At 44.3% G+C, this 20,808-nt stretch overlaps 1 long non-coding RNA gene across 1 annotated transcript in view; it reads left to right on the top strand.

Moving 5' to 3' along the window:
- Window positions 1-19,397, top strand: part of LOC134929394 (uncharacterized) — a 38,068-nt gene extending 18,671 nt beyond the window's left edge. Inside the window, exons 2-3 of the long non-coding RNA XR_010178535.1 lie at window positions 2,132-2,215; window positions 18,799-19,397. This is a non-coding gene — a long non-coding RNA (uncharacterized LOC134929394). The remainder of the gene's footprint in view (window positions 1-2,131; window positions 2,216-18,798) is intronic.
- The last annotated feature ends 1,411 nt before the right edge of the window (window positions 19,398-20,808 follow it).

Here is a 20,808-nt window from a genome sequence, read left to right as displayed (position 1 = left end):
TTTACCATGCGGGGAAAAGACTAATTAAATAACTGTGGGCGTTAAACCCAGAGCTTTTCATGCATGGTAAAGCTCATGCTTATTTGAATAGGCTTCTGTGTGAGGACATATTTTAAGACACACACCCAGAAATAGAGACCACATAGCAAAATATATGTTGGCTCACACCCCACTGTTGGAAAGTCTCCTCACTACACAGAAGTACCTGCTTTGAAAATGATGACTTAGAGACAGGCTTAATGATACTGCAGAAATTGCTAGGGGTTCCGAGATCCGATCCAAACTAGAGTATTATTCAGAGATGGTCGCAGATTTTTGATATCACAGCAAAATCTGCGACCATAGTACTCAAATGCTTGGGGCCGCCCAAAACAGGGCAAAGTCACCAGCATGCATGGCACAGCCCTGCGATGCATTCACAATTCAATTGCAACCGAATAGGGGTCGACCCTAGCAGAGCAACGCTGCCATGTTTCCTATCACAGGAAACGCAGGCAACGTCATCGGCCAGCCCCAGAAACAGCTATGACACACCTGCGTTTCTTGCTTCCACCCCCCAATGCTGCATCACCGCCCCTCTGGACGCCTGCCCTCTGTCAATACTGAAGGTACAGTGCAGTCATCAATTAAGGAATGAAATTCAGTTAACATATTAGAGATTGTGATATCTAACAGTACAGGTTTCCTTTCATCTTATATCACCTTTCTATATATTCACATTTTTTTTCTATATTTTAATATTTTGCAGACACTATGGGGGAGATTCAAAGATTCAAATGTTTGAAAAGTCGGTTGGGGTTCTATTAGAGAGGAAAAACCAGACTCCCAACTGACTTTTCAAACATTTGAATCTCCCCCTATGTATTAAATCCAGATAATTGTTTTTAATTTTGGTCAATTACATGAATATTATTTATTATATTATTACCAGTTATTTACATAGTGCCCACATATTCCACAGCGCTTTAGAGAGAATATGTGCTCATTCACATCAGTCCCTGCCCCAGTGGAGCTTACAATCTAGATTCCCTATCACATGTACACGCACACACATTCACTAGGGTTAATTTTGTTGGGAGCCAATACCACCTACCAGAATATTTTTGGATTGTGGGAGGAAACCGGAGAACCCGGAGGAAATCCACGCAAGTACGGGGAGAATATACAAACTCCGCACAGTTAGGGCCATGGTGGGAATCGAACCCATGACCTCAATGCTGTGAGGCAGTAATGCTAACCATTACACCATCCGTACTGCCCGAATACAGTGAATATGTAGTATTTGTCAACTTTCTGGTCAGATAGAATTATTATTAACAGTAATGATAAAAATATTCTGCAAATAAATAAATAAAAATCTGTGTATATGTATGTTATGTATGTGTGTGTGTGTGTGTGTGTGTGTGTGTGTGTGTGTGTGTATATATATATGTGTGTGTGTGTGTGTGTGTGTATATATATATATGTGTGTGTGTGTGTGTGTGTGTATATATATATATGTGTGTGTGTGTGTGTGTGTGTGTGTGTGTGTGTGTGTGTGTGTGTATATATATATACACACACACACACACACACACACACACACACACACACACACACACACAGTGTATACTATGTATGTGTGTGTGTGTGTGTGTGTGTGTGTGTGTGTGTGTGTGTGTGTGTGTGTGTGTGTGTGTATATATATATATATATATATATATATACTATGCTGTATACTATACTGGGTACTATGGCTCCAAAGGGCCTTAATGAAACTTTAGGGTTACACTGTTTCTTATAAACTTGCTACTTCTGTTCTGTTTAGGGGTGACTGATCTGTCGGTTTCATATGTCGCTATGATATGTGGTTAAAGTTCTAGTTGATTGGGTGCAATCGGTTTTTTAAAAGATCTTTGCATTTAATGAATAGATATTTCTTGTATTCCATTTCATATGCGCTTAGCCGCTGCGGTTGCCATGGCGATTGTGTACTGTGGCATATGCAACGACTAAGTAACATTGGCATTATGCCTGTTGATGTTTTGTGCTGATGGATTGTTTCTTATACAGCTGTGATATTGGAGTATATGGTTGCAAATGATTGTTCACTCCATGGTTGACAGCAGCAGCACTTTGTTTTTACTTGTAGCCATGGCGCCAGCCGCCGGGTGATGGCGTCATCAGTGGGCGCCTTCATGCTGACACACGTGGGGGGTGAGATGATCTTTATAAGGTACGTTTTGTATTTGTATGTTTGTATCCTGACGAAGAAGCGGTATTAAAAGCTTTGAAACGTTGAACATTTATATATATATATATATATATATATATATATAGTATATTTAATTTATTGCCAGTTTCTTACATAGCACAGCCAATTCCGTTGCGGTAAGAGTTATTTTTTGGTAAGACAGTAATACGACTATTACAATAATCAATGTGGGAGATAATGAGAACATGGATTAGAGTTTTTGCAGTGTCTTGTGGAAGATATGTTCGGATTTTGGATATGTTTTTTAGATGCATGTAACATTATTTTTAGATAGTATGTGGGGAACAAAGGACAGTTCATGTCAAGTATAACACCTAGGCAGCGAGCTTGTAGGGGAGGGATGATTGCCGAGTTATCAACAGTGATAGAGATATCAGGTTGGTAACTAATATTGATCAGTGGAAATATCATTAATTCTGTTTTGGAAATATTAAGTTTGATGTGGCGAGATGACATCCAAGATGAAACGACAGAAAGGCATTTAGTGACATGGACCAATACAGATGGTGACAAATCTCGGGAGAATAGGTAGATTTGGGTATCATCCGCATACAGATGATACTGAAATCCAAAAGAGCTGATTAGTTTTCCAAGAGATGTGGTATAGATTGAGAAAAGCAGAGGACTTACGACAGAGCCTTTCGGTGCTCCAACTGATAGAGGTATCGAAAGGAGGTGGATTCAGAGAAGCGGACACTGAAAGAGTGATTAAATAAGTAGGATAGGGCTGTGTCATGAAGACCTAGCGATTGTAGTGTTTGTATGAAAAGACAGTGGTCAACAGTGTCAAAAGCAGCATAGACATCTAGAAGTATAACAATTGACTAATGGCCTTTAGACTTAGCAGTGACCAGATCATTCACTAATTTAGTCAGTGCTGTCTCTGTGGAGTGTTGGGAACGAAAGCCTGATTGATGTGGGTCCAGTAAGTTGTATGAGTTAAGAAAGTGTGTGAGTTGAGTGTAGGCAAGTCCCTAAAGTAGCTTGGAGAGACATGGAAGCTAAGAGATAGAACAGTAGTCTGAGAGTGAGCTATGGTAAGAATTTTTTTTTCCAGAATGGGAGTAATCACTGCATGCTTGAACGGTGAGGGAAAGATACCAGTAGAGAGAGAGAGAGAGAGAGAGAGAGAGAGAGAGATTACAGGTTTTAGTTAAGGTTGGGATAAGCACAGGAGGCAGAACTTTACTTATTTGTGAGGGTATACGATCAACAGTAGAGGTAGTAGAGTAGGAGGATGAGAAGAGTGTAAATACTTCATCTTCATTTGTGGGATCAAATGAAGAGAAGGTGCCACAGGGGTCAGATAAAGAATGGAGCACTGTCTGAGGGTAGGCATACCATTTCATCTCAGATCTTATCAATCTTGTCCTTGAAGTAGGAAGCAAGACCTTGTGCATTGATAGTGGCTGGTGGGTGGGGTGGGGTGAGAGAGGGTTGAGAATGTATATTTGTTTGACAGTGTCCAGGGCATTATGATAGGAGTTTTGTAGGTGTCTTGTTAATTTATAGTGCCACGGTTGACATCTAGGCCTGCGTGGAGTCAAGTCCGGATTAAGGGACACATTTTCATGGGCCTATACTGAGAGTGGAGGAGCTGTGGTGAGTGCTGTGCGAATGTGGCCAGAGCCATGTGAGTGTGTACACCCTATACAGTATGTACCTCAATGTGTCCCTAAATACATAAACATAGAAAAAATTTATAATTTTGTGAGAAAGCTACAAAAACTATTTTAATACTTGTGATTTATGATTGTTTGGCCAGCTGTGCACCTGGTCATCATCCTCCTGCCAGGGTGATGGGCCTATTTTTATGTGGAGGCCTGGAGCTGGAGCTCCATCCGCCCCATTGTTAATCTGGCCCTGCATGGAGTGTGATGGGTAGCTGGAGCCACTTCATCAAGGGTTATTTCTTCACCTGGTTCAGGTGTGATCCAGACATCTCAGGAGAAGTGAATGCAGAATTAGGTGAGAGCAGTTATTGCAGAATGGTGGAAAAGTCTTAAAGTAATTGTGTTAATATGTCTGCAATTTTGAGGTGGATTGGAGGACTTCAGTGATAATTACTTTGAAGCAAATGAGGAGAGCATGCAAGTTATAAGGTTGTGATCTGAGAGAGGGAAAGGAGTGTCAGTGAATTCAGAAACTGAGCATAGTCTGGTGAATACAAGATCAAGGCAGTGACCCACCTGATGAGTAGCGGAGTCAGTCCATTGGGAGAGGCCGAGAGAGGAGGTTGGAAAGAGTAGATTGGAGGCATGAGCAGCAGATTTCAGACTATCAATCGCAATATTGAAATCACCCATGATGATGGTGGCGATGTCAGAGGATAGGAAGTGAGGAAGCTAGGAGAGAAATCTTTCAGAAATTGTTTGGGTTGCCCAGGTGGGTGGTAGATAGCTGCAACATGCAGAGAGAAAGGACTGTAAAGCCTGATAGATTGAACTTCCAATGTGTATGTAAAGAATTGGGACAGTAATATTCCAACCCTACCTCCTTATAATAGGAGCGATGGGGTTGGAATATTACTAGCCATGTGAATAAGATGCATTTTTTTAGGGAAAATGCCCAAAAAGACATCCGGTGTTAATAAACACGTTTACGACTAGGAGCGACCAGAAGGGCTGTTTAACATGACTGTGGCAACGATGAAGGAGGACACATCTGTACTACTGAGAAGCTGTCATAAGTTCCAAAAAGTTCTGTTCATAACAATATAACTGTATTGCACGTTGTTGTCATTCTATCATGACGGTTAGATAATTATACAGAAAATGTACCGGTATACAAGGAACTTCATTAATGCAGATAGTGTATATCTGGATTCAGAATGTTAGTTACCTAAATTAATAAAATGGTAATCAGCTTAATGCACTGCAGATTTAAAATCTATAACAACAATAATTATAATATAGAAAGATTAATGTATTGTATTTTCTGTTTGTATAGGCTGTAAAAAAGGCATGCAAGCATTATATTGTATGATGAAAAATGTTTTGTTGGCAGCGGAGTGCATGCATTTCTTACACAGCAGAGATTATATTCATTCCTAAAATGGACTTCTTTTTCTCCTTTAATCTGTCCTTCCTCCTTTATTCACCATTTCTTCATTCTTTAATCTATATTTGCTCGTACACGTTATTTTTACACTTGTTCTTATCTTTTATTAACATGTTTGTTTGCATCAGCTATCCTTGATATTTTCATGGTATCATCTTCTTTAAATAGATTATCTCCCTGAAATGGGTTGGGGCTGCGAGACCGGCAGTGGTGATCCCAGAGGTCAGCATACCGACCCCGGGATCCAGACCGCAGAATGCTGGCGGCGGGGTGGGGCGAGCGCAATAGAGGCACTTGCGGGCTTGCTACGCATGCCGACTGTCAAGTGTTTGATCACTCGGGATCCTGGCGTCAGCGTGGTGACTACTGGGATCCTGAGCGGTGGTCACATGTCCGCATCCCACTGAAATACAAAGAGGTACCCAGCTTCTGTTTTAAAATAACTCTTGTATGCAATCCATTTTCTCTTTCCATTGGGCCTATTTCAGATTTGTACATAAACCCGATGGTTTAAGTACAAATCTGATGGTGTGGGGTCTGCGCAGGTAGTTTTGTGATATCACTCGCAGCCCTCTGTCCGCTACAGCATGATTAACATGTTGCGGCATTTTGGGGTGGAGTTGGGATGACACACAGCACTGTTCTACAAAACAGGTGGTGTTGTCCCCGTTTTGAAGCTAAGACAGGTCCAGGGTCTTTGTCGTCATACACAGACTTACTGGACCCGGGTGTCCGAATTGGACAGCCAGCCTGAATAAGCTTCAATTTAAGCAGGCTGACCAATGCCTAAAAATATTGCGTGTCGTGAAGGTTGTGATGGTGATCCGAGGATGCGTCTTCAGATGCAGCACTTCGACCTTGCAATTACATGCCGAGAGCATCTATCTCCTACAGACGCCTCCTGCTGCATTAGAATTTTAATTACACAGAATTGCACAGTTGCTTCCTTGAGGATGTGCAATCCATACAAACATGAATTAAGCCACTGGTATCATAGGACTAAAACATTTTTTTAAAAATGATATGTTTACTCTGTCAAGATTTATAACATTATATAAAAAGATGTCATTGTGTAAATGCCTATTCTGTATACTGACCCAGGAGCTAGTATAAGGATAGATTTCTCACAGCTCATTAGCATACACAAGGCAGTGAATCAAGGATGTCCGCTGTCTTCACTGGTGTTTGCCCTTATAATAGAACCTTTGGCGGCTGCAATTAGAGCTTTACAAAATGTTTGGGGTGTGGAAGTGTTTAGATGTGTCTCACCCCTGGCACATCAGAGACCAGCGCTCGGACATCATGTCTGCTTCCAGCACTGGTCATTCAGCAGAGCCGGGCAATGCCAATGAAGCAGCAATGGCTTCGGACCAGCAGCCAATAAGTGGCGGTAGTGGTTGGCTTTTGAATACGACACACCCGTGAGTCAATCGTGGTTTGTGGCTAGGCAGCCAATGGGAAACAGCTGCGGTGAGCCAATCATGGCTCACTGCATCATAGCTATGCCTGTCTCCAGCATCTGACGTCAGATGCCGCCTGATGGAAGAGCCAGGTCAGTGGTAGTCAGAGGGAGAAGATGTCCAAAGAAGAGTTCCACAGAGGAGGCCGAAAGAGGGCACGCTCATAAGAGAAGAGACAGCACCGGCTGGATGTTGAAAAAAGAGGTGGCGGGGTTAGTCAGGACAGGCCAGCAGCAGAAGAATGCGGCTGAGGACTAGAGATTGCTGAAGTGGTGAAATGCAAAAAGAGGTAATGCAGTTCTCCATGGCAGCCTCTCTGTGGGTTTAAGTGCCTCTCCTTCCTACATGATTAGGGATCTGGGCACTAGGCCTAGGTCATTTAGTACTGTTAATAAGCAGGCTTATAGTCTAAGCCCCATAATTAAAGTGACTTGGCACTGAGCCTGGGTCATCCCAACTGGTCACAATTAGGCAGGCCAAAAGTGCCTGAGCCTCTCTGAATAAAGTGATTTGGGCATTAGGGGCACTTAAACCCACAGGGCCTAGTGGCACTCCAAACTTACCTGTTTCCTACAAAAATGCCTACTACCGAGCGTCTCTGGATGAAATCTCAATCTCTGGTGGACTTCCTTCATTTCAAGTTTATTTTCTCTCCCTACAGCTCTGCCCTTTCCCTCGCCAAGCAATCCTTTTTCCAATCACTCATCTCTTCTCAGTCATCCAGTCCCTGCCACCTCTTTGATACTTTCAATATTCTCCTTCGACCCCCCCCCCCCTTCCCCTCCCATCCTCCCTCACTGCTGCTGACTTTGCCTCCTTCTATTCTTCCAAAATGTAAGCGATCTTTCATGAAATCTCCTCCCGTTTCCCCTCATCAGCACGCTGCTCCCACCACCCCCTCCCTCCAGCCATCCCATCTTGTGCTCCTTCTGCCCCACCACAGACAAGGAAGTCCACTCCCTCATCTTATCGTGTCCCCCCTCCACTTGCCCCCTGGACACCCTCCATTTCTGCCTCCTCCGCTCCCTATCCTCCACTGCCTGTTCCCACCTAGCTCATCTCTTCAACCTATCACTGTCTACTGGCATCTCTCCCTCGCCATTCAAACATGCTCTTGCCTTATCTTGTCTTGTCCTATTCTTAAAAAATCCAACCTTGACCGTTCCTCACCTGCTAGCTACCACTCCCATTTGCCTTCAAAATACTTGAGAGGTTGGTGTACAGCCGGATCACTAGCTACCTCTGACAACTCCATCCTTGATCCTTTTTAATCTGGCTTTCGCCCCCTACACTCCACTGAAATTGCACTTGTAAAAGTCACCAGTGACATGCTTTTGGCCAAATCCAGGGGTAGCTTCTCTCTGCTCATCCTCCTGGACCTCTCTGCTGCGTTTGACACTGTAGCTCATCCTCTCCCCACACCCTCCAGATTATTAACCTCTCCACCACTGTCCTTGCCTGGTTCACCTCTTAGCTCACTAACCACTCCTTCTGAGTGTCTGCCTCAGGTTCTACCTCACCCCCTTCCATCTTCCCCGTCTGTGTCCCACAGGGCTATGTCCTGGGCTCCCTTCTGTTCTCCCTGTACACCTCTTCCCTGGGTGCATGCATAATCTCCTTTGGCTTTCAATACCACCTCTATGCTGATGGTGCCCAACTATACCTCTCCTCTCCTGACCTCTCATTCTCTGTCCTCTCGAGTATCCAGTTGCCTCTTCACCATCTTCTCCTGGATGTATGAGAGCTCTCTGAAGCCATCAGTCCAAATACTGACGGCCAGCATCCCGGCCATTGGTAAATCATATTGATCCCACAGGGAGAACATCTATGTCTGTTTGTCTTTACCTGTGTCTGCCTCTATCTATCCATCTTTCTTCCTGGGTGTACAGTGGACATGCACTCCGGTGCAAGGTTAAATCTTACTATTTGTGATAATCCCAACTTCCTCCCAATGTGCTCAACTGGGTTCTCGGAGGTATAATTTATCATGGACATTAACTTACTGTATGACTCACATTACCTGTAGACAGGGACGTTTTTTGAGAGGAAAAGGCCCATGTGCAGCCTCCTCAATCCGTGCCCCCTCCTCTTTGCCAGACGCTGGCAGAAGCCCAGCTCTGTAGAGAGTCTGAGCACTAGAGTGCTCAGACCCAAATGAGCATGCACAGATCTCCGGGAAAATGGCGTGGCAGCCAGTTTCTCAGTGATTTCTACAAGATTTTGCCATCGATGCAGGTTTTCCGGAGGGGTAAGTGTCAAAACAAAATGGGTGCAGCATGTGCAGTGTGGGCCCCCCTGGACTCAGGGGCCCGTGTGCACTGTAAACACTGCAGCCATCATAAATACGAGAGTGCCTATAAAGCACATTCTGCGTCTATGGATGCCCTCCAGCAAAATGCATCTCCATCTGGGTCCAAGACTTTGATAACTTTCAGATCAAATACCTTGTCGATTCACTGTATAATGTCTATCACCCACTCTTCCCACTTTAAAACAATATATCTGCACACTCCCTTCTCTGCACACTTCCTCAGACGAGGCATGATTTCCTCCATCTGTGATATCCTCTTAGACTTACGTAGGAGCTCCATTACAGAGATGAATGTTAATAAGAGATGGATTTGAGAGGAGTATTGGCAGATTAGAGAAAGGACTACACAATGCCAGACATACAAGCAGCACACTGGATCACTAAGCGCTATGTGACTCCTGGAAGAGTGTAACAGTTTGCTGGCAAGCCCTCTTTAACAACAAAAGCTGGCAACGCCCAGAGCCTCCCTATCCAGAGACTGGAGCAGCATTCGAGCCGCACATTTGACCATAACTCAAGTAACAAGAACAACCGTATATTGGAGCCGGTAACACTGCCACCAAGCACACATTTAACAGGGTGAGTACTGCACTTTGTCTGGGCAACTCTACCCGCGGCCCACAGGTAGAATAAGTGCTACTCCCTGAAAGCACCAATTTATTCAAATTTGATTCTTCCCACCCCGTGGATATTTACTATATGATGTTTTATATTGTATGTACCATTCTATGTAGTGAACCAGTACTAGAAGGTATATTTACTAAAATGCGGGTTTTAGAAGATGTTGCCCATAGCAGCCAATCAGATTCTAGCTATTATCTTGTAGAAGGTGCTTGATAAGTAGAATCTGATTGGTTGCCATGGAGAACATCTCCACTTCTAAAAACCTGCACTTTAGTAGTATACCCCTGGGAGTCTTTAGATTATTCATTTAAAAATATCCATTATATTTTATATGTGAGACTACTCTATTTTTATATATTGCTATTATTACCGTTTTTTTTATTGATTTTTATCTGTCTACATTTGAAGGTACTATTTATATTCTTATTAAGGAATAACATTTTATATTGCACTTGACCAGTACATACTGTATCGATAGTGTCTAATACACTATCCAGAATTTACAGTAACAGTTTTATTTTACACTGTACACAGTAAATATAGACAATAAATTCTAATTGAGGCAGCTCTGAGAGTACAAAATTCACCAGTTTGTAGCACAGCTCCTTAGGCACCGGAGTATCCCCACACTCCCACAACAGCACACCTCACCTACAGTATCTGTATTTCGCACACCTCAATAGCACAGTGCCAACACATATACTGTACATTAAATGATTGGACAGTGTTATTACTAGCTAATAAAGACACATTTACAACAAAAAAAAAAAAACAGAACAAGATGCAAAGACCATATGAAAGCATTCATCAAGTTCAAATCTATTAACACATCTATTGCCATCCACGGATTGAATGGAAACATATTTTATTGTTGCAGACTGATTTATAATATCACTGAAATAACATGCATAGATTGCAGCACCCACCAGGGGTCAACCGCAAGCAAGTGATTTGTCTCCAAGTGGACACATTTGCGTCTTTCTTGGGGTTAGCATGGGATGTTTTTTGCGCACACAGTTAATGTACTTTGACTATTTATTTATTATTATTTATTAACAGTTTCTTATATAGCGCAGCAAATTCCGTTGCGCTTTACAATTTGAAATAACAATAACAAACTGGGTGATAACAGTCATAGAGGTAGGAAGGCCTTGCTCACAAGCTTACAATCTATAGGGAAATAGGCATATGTACACAAGGAAAGGTGCTATCTATTGCATAGAATGAGAATACATGTGAGGGTATGTGTGGACTGTACAGAGTGGATGCAATTTGATAGGAAGGTTTATGAAAGTTATGTGGGCGGTTCTGGAATTTGATACGCTTGCCTAAAGAGGTGAGTTTTCAGGGAACGCTTGAAGGTTTGGAGACTAGAGGAGAGTCTTATTGTGCGTGGTAGGGCATTCCACAGAGTGGGTGCAGCCCGATGAAAGTTCTGCAGTCGTGGGTGGGAGCGAGTAATGAGTGTGAATGAGAGACGCAGGTCTTGTGAAGAGCGAAGAGGTCGGGTTGGGAGATATTTTGTGATAAGCGAAGAGATGTACATTGGTGTAGTTTGGTTAATGGCCTTGTGCGTGAGTAAAAGTATTTTATATTGAATGCGGTAGAGTACAGGTAACCAATGGAGGGACTGACAGAGTGGATCTGCAGACTATGGTTTCAGATCCCCTCCAAGCCCTGTAGAGAGAGAAGTTTAAACTGCATATGTAGGGTATATGGAAACAGTGGAGTGATTGGCAAATAGAGAAGGCAAAGACAGGGCTCCATGAAATAAAGATCAGTCTAGTAACAACTAATATGGATAAATGAATAAATTGGAAGCTGGAAATTATATGGATAATTGAATAAAATGGAAGTTGGATGGTTCAGTTATTTGCTTCAAAATGTAGTACTTAGCTTTTAAATGTAACTGCATCTGTCATCCACTCATTACTCGCTCCCACTCATGACTGCAGGACTTTATTCAGGCTGCATCCACTCTGTGGAATGCCCTACCACGCACAATAAGACTCTCCTCTAGTCTCCAAACCTTCAAGCGTTCCCTGAAAACTCACCTCTTCAGGCAAGCGTATCAAATTCCAGAACTGCCCACATAACTTTCATAAACTTTCCTATCAAATTGCATCCACTCTGCACAGTCCACATATATCCTCACATGTCTTCTCATTCTTCACTTTCCCTTCCTCCTGACCCCGGTTCATCATTGCTCTGTGACCATATCATACAGCCCTCCAAGAACCTTTGCAATCTGGTGGACAACTATGCAATAGATAGTACCTATCCTTGTGTATCCATGCCTATTTCCCTATAGATTGTAAGCTTGCGAGCAGGGCCTTCCTACCTCTATGACTGTGTTATGATTCCAGTACTCCTGACCGGAGGAGATCTAATGACAATGGCCAGAGTACTGGAAGGGGAATGCTCGTTACGGGAGCTAGAAAGACTAGTTGCCCCTGGCGCCCTAACTCTATTGTCTCACCCGTGCTATCGAAAATCCCTTGCGAGACTATGGTTTCTTGAGCCCCTGGCAGCCACGCCTGAAAGGCGGACCATGTCTGCCCAACTCCGGTGCCCCCCGGTCTCAGCGAGAGACAAAGGGAAATCCGAGGCAGGATGACGACAAGAGAACCTCTGACTGACAACAGGCCAGGGGCAACAAGCTAACTAACCAAACCAGAAGTATGCGCGGAAAAACCGCCAGATAAAAGGACAACCAAAATCCACTAGTCCGTTACTCCTACCCAGCACCGCTGGTTACCAGAGTGGATCTGTGGGAGCGGAATCCTCCGCAAAAGCTCCGGAACACAAATGATAAATAATAAGTAATAAAGAGGCCAAGCCGCAACACACGGCTACGCCGTGACTCACGAACACCACTGGATGTTTAAAGGTGCTCAGTCAGGACTCCAGGAACAGATGACGACTTCCAAGTACAGGACAACTGAGGACAGGAACGACCGGGTACAGCAGGACTGGAAACACTCTCAGCAAACAGATACAGCATGCAGGAAGCTATTACCGGCGTCTGTGAGAAGCCCAGGAAGTGTACTTAACAGGGAGTCCTCCAATCAGCTGTTCAGAGGCTGATTGGATTAAATGCCGTGCAGCTGCCTTGCTGCACGGCCAGGAAACAGGTGCCCTATTAATTTAAATGGACCCAGCAACGGGGAACGCGGTCCGCCAGTGGCGTCCCCGTTGCTAGGGTCCGTGCGGCTCCGTGCGCCCGGCGTCTAGCATTGCCAGGGAGCCGGCGGCTGTACGTGCACGGCGTCCCTGGTTGCTAGGCGCCGGGCCGCACCGACGAGCGGACCCCGGCGCCTAACAGTACCCCCCCCTTGAGGAGGGGTCAAGGAACCCCTAAAGCCAGGTTTCCGAGGAAATTCCCGAAAAAATGCCCTCTTGAGCCTCGGGGCATGGAGATCCTTATCCAGGACCCAAGACCTTTCCTCTGGACCATAGCCCTTCCAGTGCACCAGAAAATAAAGCCGACCCCGGGACAATTTGGAATCGAGAACCTTCTCCACCAAGAACTCCTGATGTCCCTGTACATCTACTGGTGATTTCCCCTGAGAGATCTTCTGAGGAAATCTACTGGAAGAAACGTATGGTTTCAACAGGGAGCAATGGAACGTATTTCCGATTCGGAGAGCTCTTGGTAAACGTAACTGGAAAGCAACTGGATTGATTTTTTTAATAATATGAAATGGTCCAATAAATTTGGGGCCCAATCTAGCTGAGGTTTGTCGAAGTCTAATGTTACGAGTCGACAACCATACCCTGTCTCCCACCTTAAAAGTGCAAGGACGCCGGAGCCTGTCAGAAAACTTTTTCTCTCGAAATGCCGCTTTTCTGAGAGCAAGGTGCACTTTTTTCCAAATGACTCTGAGATGAGAGGTTAAGGTTAGCGAGGAAACAGAGGAATGTTGGAAAAAAGAATTAGCTCTGGGGTGAAAACCAAAAACTGAAAAGAATGGAGACACATTAGTGGAGGAATGACAAGAATTGTTGTAAGCAAACTCCGCCAAAGGAAGAAACTCGGACCAATCATTCTGGAGTTTGGCTGAGTACAAACGCAAATACTGTTTTAATGATTGATTAACTCGCTCGGTCTGCCCGTTGGATTGGGGATGATAGCCGGATGTTAAAGACAATTTCATCTTTAATGAGGCACAAAAAGACTTCCAGAATTGTGCAATGAATTGTGGACCCCGATCAGAAACAATATCAGTGGGCAACCCATGAAGTCTGAAAACATGGCGGAGAAACAAAACAACCAATCCCTGGGCAGATGGCAGTCGGGGAGGAGCAATGAAATGGGCCATCTTGCTAAAACGGTCCACTACCACCCATATGACTCGGAATCCGGCTGACAGAGGGAGGTCTACCACAAAATCCATGGAAATATGAGACCATGGCCTGAGAGGAACATTTAAGGGCATAAGTTGCCCGATAGGCAAGGAACGGGGAACCTTATGCTGTGCACAGACCTGACAAGAAAAAACAAACTCCTTAATGTCTTTAGAAAGACCAGGCCACCATACTGAGCGGGAGACTAATTCCAAAGTCTTAGAGATCCCCGGATGCCCGGCAACTTTGCTATCATGAAACTCAGTCAAAACAGTAGCTCTCAAAAACTCAGGGACGTAAAGACGACCAGCAGGAGTATTTCCAGGAGCTTGATGTTGAAGCTGCTTTAACTGGGTAAACAAATCTTGAGTGAGGCCTGCCCAAATGACTGAAGACGGAAGTATGGGAGTAACAGGACTGTTATTATGAACTGGAAGAAAACTGCGTGACAGGGCATCCGCCTTGGTATTCTTGGAACCTGGCCTAAAAGTGATAATAAACTTGAAACGAGTAAAAAATAAAGCCCAACGAGCCTGCCGGGCATTCAGCCGCTTAGCTGATTCGATGTACTGAAGATTTTTGTGGTCAGTCAATACTGAAATGGTATGTGTTGCTCCCTCAAGCCAATGCCTCCACTCCTCGAAAGCCCATTTAATAGCCAGTAACTCCCGGTTACCAACATCGTAGTTGGATTCAGCAGATGAGAATTTCCTGGACATAAAGGCACAAGGATGTAGTTCCAGAGAGTCCGGATCCTTCTGAGATAGGATAGCCCCCACTCCAACCTCCGAGGCATCAACCTCAACAATGAAGGGCAATTCTGGGTTGGGATGTCTGAGGACTGGAGCTGAGACAAAAGCTTGTTTCAAGGCCTGAAAGGATAATTCAGCTTCACGTGACCAGTTGGTAGGATCCGCTCCCTTCTTAGTCAGTGCCACAATGGGAGCCACCAGGTCGGAAAAAGAATGAATAAATCTTCTATAATAATTCGCAAACCCTAAAAAGCGCTGAATTGCTTTTAAGTTGGTGGGTTGCGCCCAACTAAGGATGGCTTGGAGCTTCTTAGGTTCCATACAGAATCCCCGAGGGGAAATAATGTACCCTAAAAAGGATACCTCCGTGACATGAAACTCACACTTCTCCAGCTTGGCATATAGGTGATTTTCACGTAATTTTTGAAGAACCTGACGCACCTGGGTAACATGTTGTTCAATTGAGTCAGAATAGATCAGGATGTCGTCTAAGTAAACGACCACGAATCTTCCTAGAAAATCACGGAGCACATCGTTAATGAGATCCTGGAAAACTGCCGGAGCGTTAGACAAGCCAAACGGCATCACCAGATACTCGTAGTGACCCAACTGAGTACTGAAAGCCGTCTTCCACTCATCTCCCGACTTGATTCGGATGAGGTTATACGCTCCCCTCAGGTCAATTTTAGAAAAAATCACAGCCGAACGCAGCTGATCAAAGAGGACAGAAATCAGCGGCAGAGGGTAAGTATTTTTAACTGAGATCTTATTCAGGGCTCTAAAGTCAATGCAAGATCTGAGTGATCCATCTTTTTTCTCCACAAAGAAGAAGCCTGCACTTAAAGGGGATTTAGATGGCCTGATAAATCCTTTCCCTAGGCTCTCCTTAACATACTCATTCATGGCCGCAGTTTCTGGCCCGGATAATGCATATAACCTTCCCTTTGGCAATGTAGCACCAGGAATTAGCTCAATAGCACAATCATAAGGCCGATGGGGAGGCAGAATGTCCGCATTGCCCTTGGAAAACACATCAACAAAGTCCTGGTATTCCACGGGAATGAGTTCGGGAATGGCAGCAGCTATTCTGACGGGAAACGTAATACATTCCTTATTACAGATGGTACCCCATTGTGAAATCTCCCCCGACTGCCAATCAATGATGGGATTATGAAAGGCCAGCCAAGGGTGACCCAGAACCACTGGAACTGCTGGGCAATGGGTAAGGAAAAACTCGATCTTTTCGGAATGAAGAGCTCCTACCGTAAGTAGTATAGGGGGTGTACGGAGGGAAATAACCCCATTGGACAAGGGACTCCCATCTAAACCATGCATGGTGATACACCTACCCAAGGCTAACTGAGGAATACCTAAGGCTTTGGCCCACGTTAAGTCCATAAAGTTCCCTGCAGCTCCACTGTCAACAAAAGCCGACACCGAAGAACTGAGGCTGCCAAAGGAAACTTTAGCTGGGACTAAAAGGGAGTTATTCGAGGAGATAAGCTGCAGACCAAAGTGAACCCCCTCACAATTCACTTGGTCGAGGCGTTTCCCGACTTGTTCGGACAATTACGGGCAAAATGTCCCTTACCCCCACAGTACAAACAAAGACCAGAGTTTTGCCTTCTGGCTCTTTCTTCTGGAGACAGCCGAGAGAGACCCATCTGCATGGGCTCCTCTATGTCCTCAGGAATGGAAAATACACATGGAGTAGACCTGACAGGTGCTCCTTTTTCAGCCCTCCGCTCTCTGAGACGACGATCAATCTTAATAGAAAGCTCCATGAGTTTATCGAGAGTCTCAGGAGCGGGATACTGAAGGAGACTGTCTTTTATAGACTCAGATAAGCCGAGGCGAAACTGACTGCGCAGGGCTGGGTCATTCCAGCCACAGTCGTTCGACCAACGGCGAAATTCTGTACAATAAACCTCTGCAGGATTTCTACCCTGTCTGAGAGCGCGTAACTGACTCTCAGCGGATGCCTCTCTATCAGGGTCATCATACAAAAGCCCTAAAGACCCCAAAAAGGCGTCTACTGACAACAATGCCGGATCCTCTGCTTTTAAACCAAAAGCCCAGGTCTGAGGATCCCCCTGGAGCAAAGAAATAATAATTCCGACCCGCTGAGATTCAGTACCTGAGGAGATCGGTCTTAAACGAAAATAAAGTTTACAGGATTCTTTAAAATTAAAAAACTCCTTCCTATCACCAGAAAAACGGTCAGGCAAGTGCATTTTTGGTTCAGGGACTACCCTCGGGGAAGTTCGTAAAAGATCTTCCTGCGACTTCACCCGAAGGGAAAGATCCTGAACCATCTGAGTAAGTTCTTGAATCTGGCTGACTAGGAGCTGGCCAGGATTTGGCCCTAAACCTGTGGGATTCATGAGGCCGATAACTCTTACAAAACTGAATAAGGAAAAAATCAAACCCTGTTTAATTTTAAGTTTTGGTATGGCCGGTAATAATGTTATGATTCCAGTACTCCTGACCGGAGGAGATCTAATGACAATGGCCAGAGTACTGGAAGGGGAATGCTCGTTACGTGAGCTAGAAAGACTAGTTGCCCCTGGCGCCCTAACTCTATTGTCTCACCCGTGCTATCGAAAATCCCTTGCGAGACTATGGTTTCTTGAGCCCCTGGCAGCCACGCCTGAAAGGCGGACCATGTCTGCCCAACTCCGGTGCCCCCCGGTCTCAGCGAGAGACAAAGGGAAATCCGAGGCAGGATGACGACAAGAGGACCTCTGACTGACAACAGGCCAGGGGCAACAAGCTAACTAACCAAACCAGAAGTATGCGCGGAAAAACCGCCAGATAAAAGGACAACCAAAATCCACTAGTCCGTTACTCCTACCCAGCACCGCTGGATACCAGAGTGGATCTGTGGGAGCGGAATCCACCGCAAAAGCTCCGGAACACAAATGATAAATAATAAGTAATAAAGCGGCCAAGCCGCAACACACGGCTACGCCGTGACTCACGAACACCACTGGATGTTTAAAGGTGCTCAGTCAGGACTCCAGGAACAGATGACGACTTCCGAGTACAGGACAACTGAGGACAGGAACGACCGGGTACAGCAGGACTGGAAACACTCTCAGCAAACAGATACAGCATGCAGGAAGCTATTACCGGCGTCTGTGAGAAGCCCAGGAAGTGTACTTAACAGGGAGTCCTCCAATCAGCTGTTCAGAGGCTGATTGGATTAAATGCCGTGCAGCTGCCTTGCTGCACGGCCAGGAAACAGGTGCCCTATTAATTTAAATGGACCCAGCAACGGGGAACGCGGTCCGCCAGTGGCGTCCCCGTTGCTAGGGTCCGTGCGGCTCCGTGCACCCGGCGTCTAGCGTTGCCAGGGAGCCGGCGGCTGTACGCGCACGGCGTCCCTGGTTGCTAGGCGCCGGGCCGCACCGACGAGCGGACCCCGGCGCCTAACAGACTGTTTATTACCCAGTTTTGTTATATCATTGTTATTTCCAATTGTAAAGCGCAACGGAATTTGCTGCGCTATATAAGAAACTGTTGATAAATAAATAATAAAGACTAAGGGCCAGATGTACTAAGCCTTGAAAAGTGATACATTGCATGGTGGTAAAGTACCAACCAACCAGCTCCTATCATTTTTCAAACCCAGCCTGTAACATGGCAGTTAGAAGCTGATTGGCTGTTACTTTATCACCATGCAATTTATCACTTTTCAAGACTTAGTACATCTCCCCCTAATTTTTTAATATTTTCAGAAGAAACTTAAATTCTGCATAATAAGGAAGCATCTTTAACTCTACAGTATTTGAGAGCTCAGAGCAGAGGGAGGTTAATGGGAAGACCAGATTGGTAGTTGAGGGAAGATCAGAAAGAAGATGGTTGCAATAGATGAGACAAGAGATAATAAGGGACTGGACGAGTGTTTTGATGCCATCAAGCAATTGATAGGAAGAGACTCTGAATTTTAATTAAATTTAATTATCACTGTCTCTTGTTGTGTCTCAGTTGCATTGTGTTGAATTCATCAAAAAAGACATCCGACACTAGCAGAGTCTCGTAGGATCTGGTGCACCAAGAGGGGCTGTCTGGAGTGACTGCAGCAATGATGTATGAGGACATATCTGTAGTAAGAAAGAAAAACAGAAAAAATTTCACAATTTGCATTTTCTTGACACATTAGGTGTATATGTTCAGACTGTGGCAACAGCCAGTCTTTATGGGCCATGCCATTTATCACCTTGCAAAGTGTAGGGCAATTGTTTTTTTGGTTTTTATGCAAAGAACACAAATAAAGTCACTAAAATCAGAAAATTGAGGCATCTCGGTAAACAAAGTTTGTAACTAATTTCTGTTATGATGTAATTACAAAAAGAAACAGGGTACAGACCCATCTGTCTTTTGAGAAAACTTCTGCAGCCTGTTATTCTGCAAATGAGGACAAGAAGAAGTCCAGAATGAGGCCAAGTTAAGGTTTGTCTCTATCTACTAAAAATATTTTCCATTCAGCACCTATTTAATTTGTTCAATATCAACTATGTATAAGTAATGATAATCGTCTTTGAGCTGCCAATATTGAAGTTATGATGCTTTGTGGTTTATGCCTTCACACAAAGTTTTATTAACCCATGCCTTCACATAAACAATAAAATCAGCCTCTATCCAAGTTGGAAGGGGTTATTAAAGATTTTCAATTGAAAAAGTTGTCTTGCTTATTTGAAGTGCTTGTCCTTCCACACAGGAATTCAAGAACATGTTGTTTTATTTAAAATGTCCAATCTGCTAAATGATCTTCAGTTGGACTTGACACTGTTAAGTAAGTATAGAGCATATGGGGGAGGCAGGTGTACGGCAATGTCACAGCTTTTGTAATTTACCTTTACATAGAAAAGAACAATTTATAAATAAATTCTTACTATAAAGAGAATATAAACTGTAGCAATTTTTTTCAAACTGCACTGCCCTCTAGCAAACGTGTGTCTCTCGAAGGAATTTTGGGTCGAATGGATCTCGTCCTGAAGATAACTGCCTGGTGGTGCCATGATCGTGTTGCCAGAGTTACACCATACTCTGAAATGTATGTATGCCACACCCAGCACGGATTAGGTGTAAGTGCCAATAATAAGTATGACTAAAATTACACATTAATGATTATTTGCATCATTCAGAAATGTGTATCATCATTTCCAGGCTAGGTTATGTCTGTTTTGTGATTGCTGCAGTTTCATTAACCACTTAATTGGCAATTTTTTCCCCAAAACAGCTCAGAAATTGTCCAGATTCTATAATTGAATTAGGTCAAGAACATATATTTGAAACTTATAAAAAATGATTGTATAAAAAAATGAAAGAAATTACATTTGCAAAAAATCATTTTTTTAAACATCGCAACATTGTGACCATCGCAACTTTGATTTCCCCAGCCACTGCACATCTCAGCAGCTGACGGATACACACTGGGGGGCTTGAGTGGGGGGATACATTTCCCAGCTGGCTGCTCCTCTGCACAGCTGCTGGGTGGGGGGTCCTGCTGTGCTGACCAATCAGCAGCATGGCAGACACTGGGGGAGAGAGCCTTGATGCAGAAGGGCTGGGAAGTCCCTCTGTGATTGGCGGCTGCCGGAAGATTATCTTCCGGCAGCAGCCTACTCTGAGTTTCTGACTGGTTGCATTGTTTACATCCAGGTCAGAAAATGTATGGCCTAGTGTGGTCACAAACGATGCAAACATGTCAGGCAAGTGGTTAAAGGATTCCTAGTGCTCTTTAAAAATTGCTAAAGTGAATACCTATTATGTAAACTCCCTCTTTCTATTTCTGATTGATCGTATGCACCTAGCCTAGAGTGGGTGTAAGTGCTGATACTAAAAATGACATAGCTGCAGGTGGAGGAAGAAAAACAAGGGGCAGGGAGGCCATCAGCTAGAAGATAATTGCCATAGACATGCGGACACTTGCATCAGCATAAGATAGCAAGCAGTCCACTGTGGCAGAATAGAAGAGCAGCCACAGACCTGCCC

This window comes from Pseudophryne corroboree, chromosome 5, assembly GCF_028390025.1.
Source record: "Pseudophryne corroboree isolate aPseCor3 chromosome 5, aPseCor3.hap2, whole genome shotgun sequence".
In the NCBI taxonomy this organism is placed as follows: Eukaryota; Metazoa; Chordata; class Amphibia; order Anura; family Myobatrachidae; genus Pseudophryne; species Pseudophryne corroboree.
This window is presented reverse-complemented; position numbering and strand designations above follow the sequence as displayed.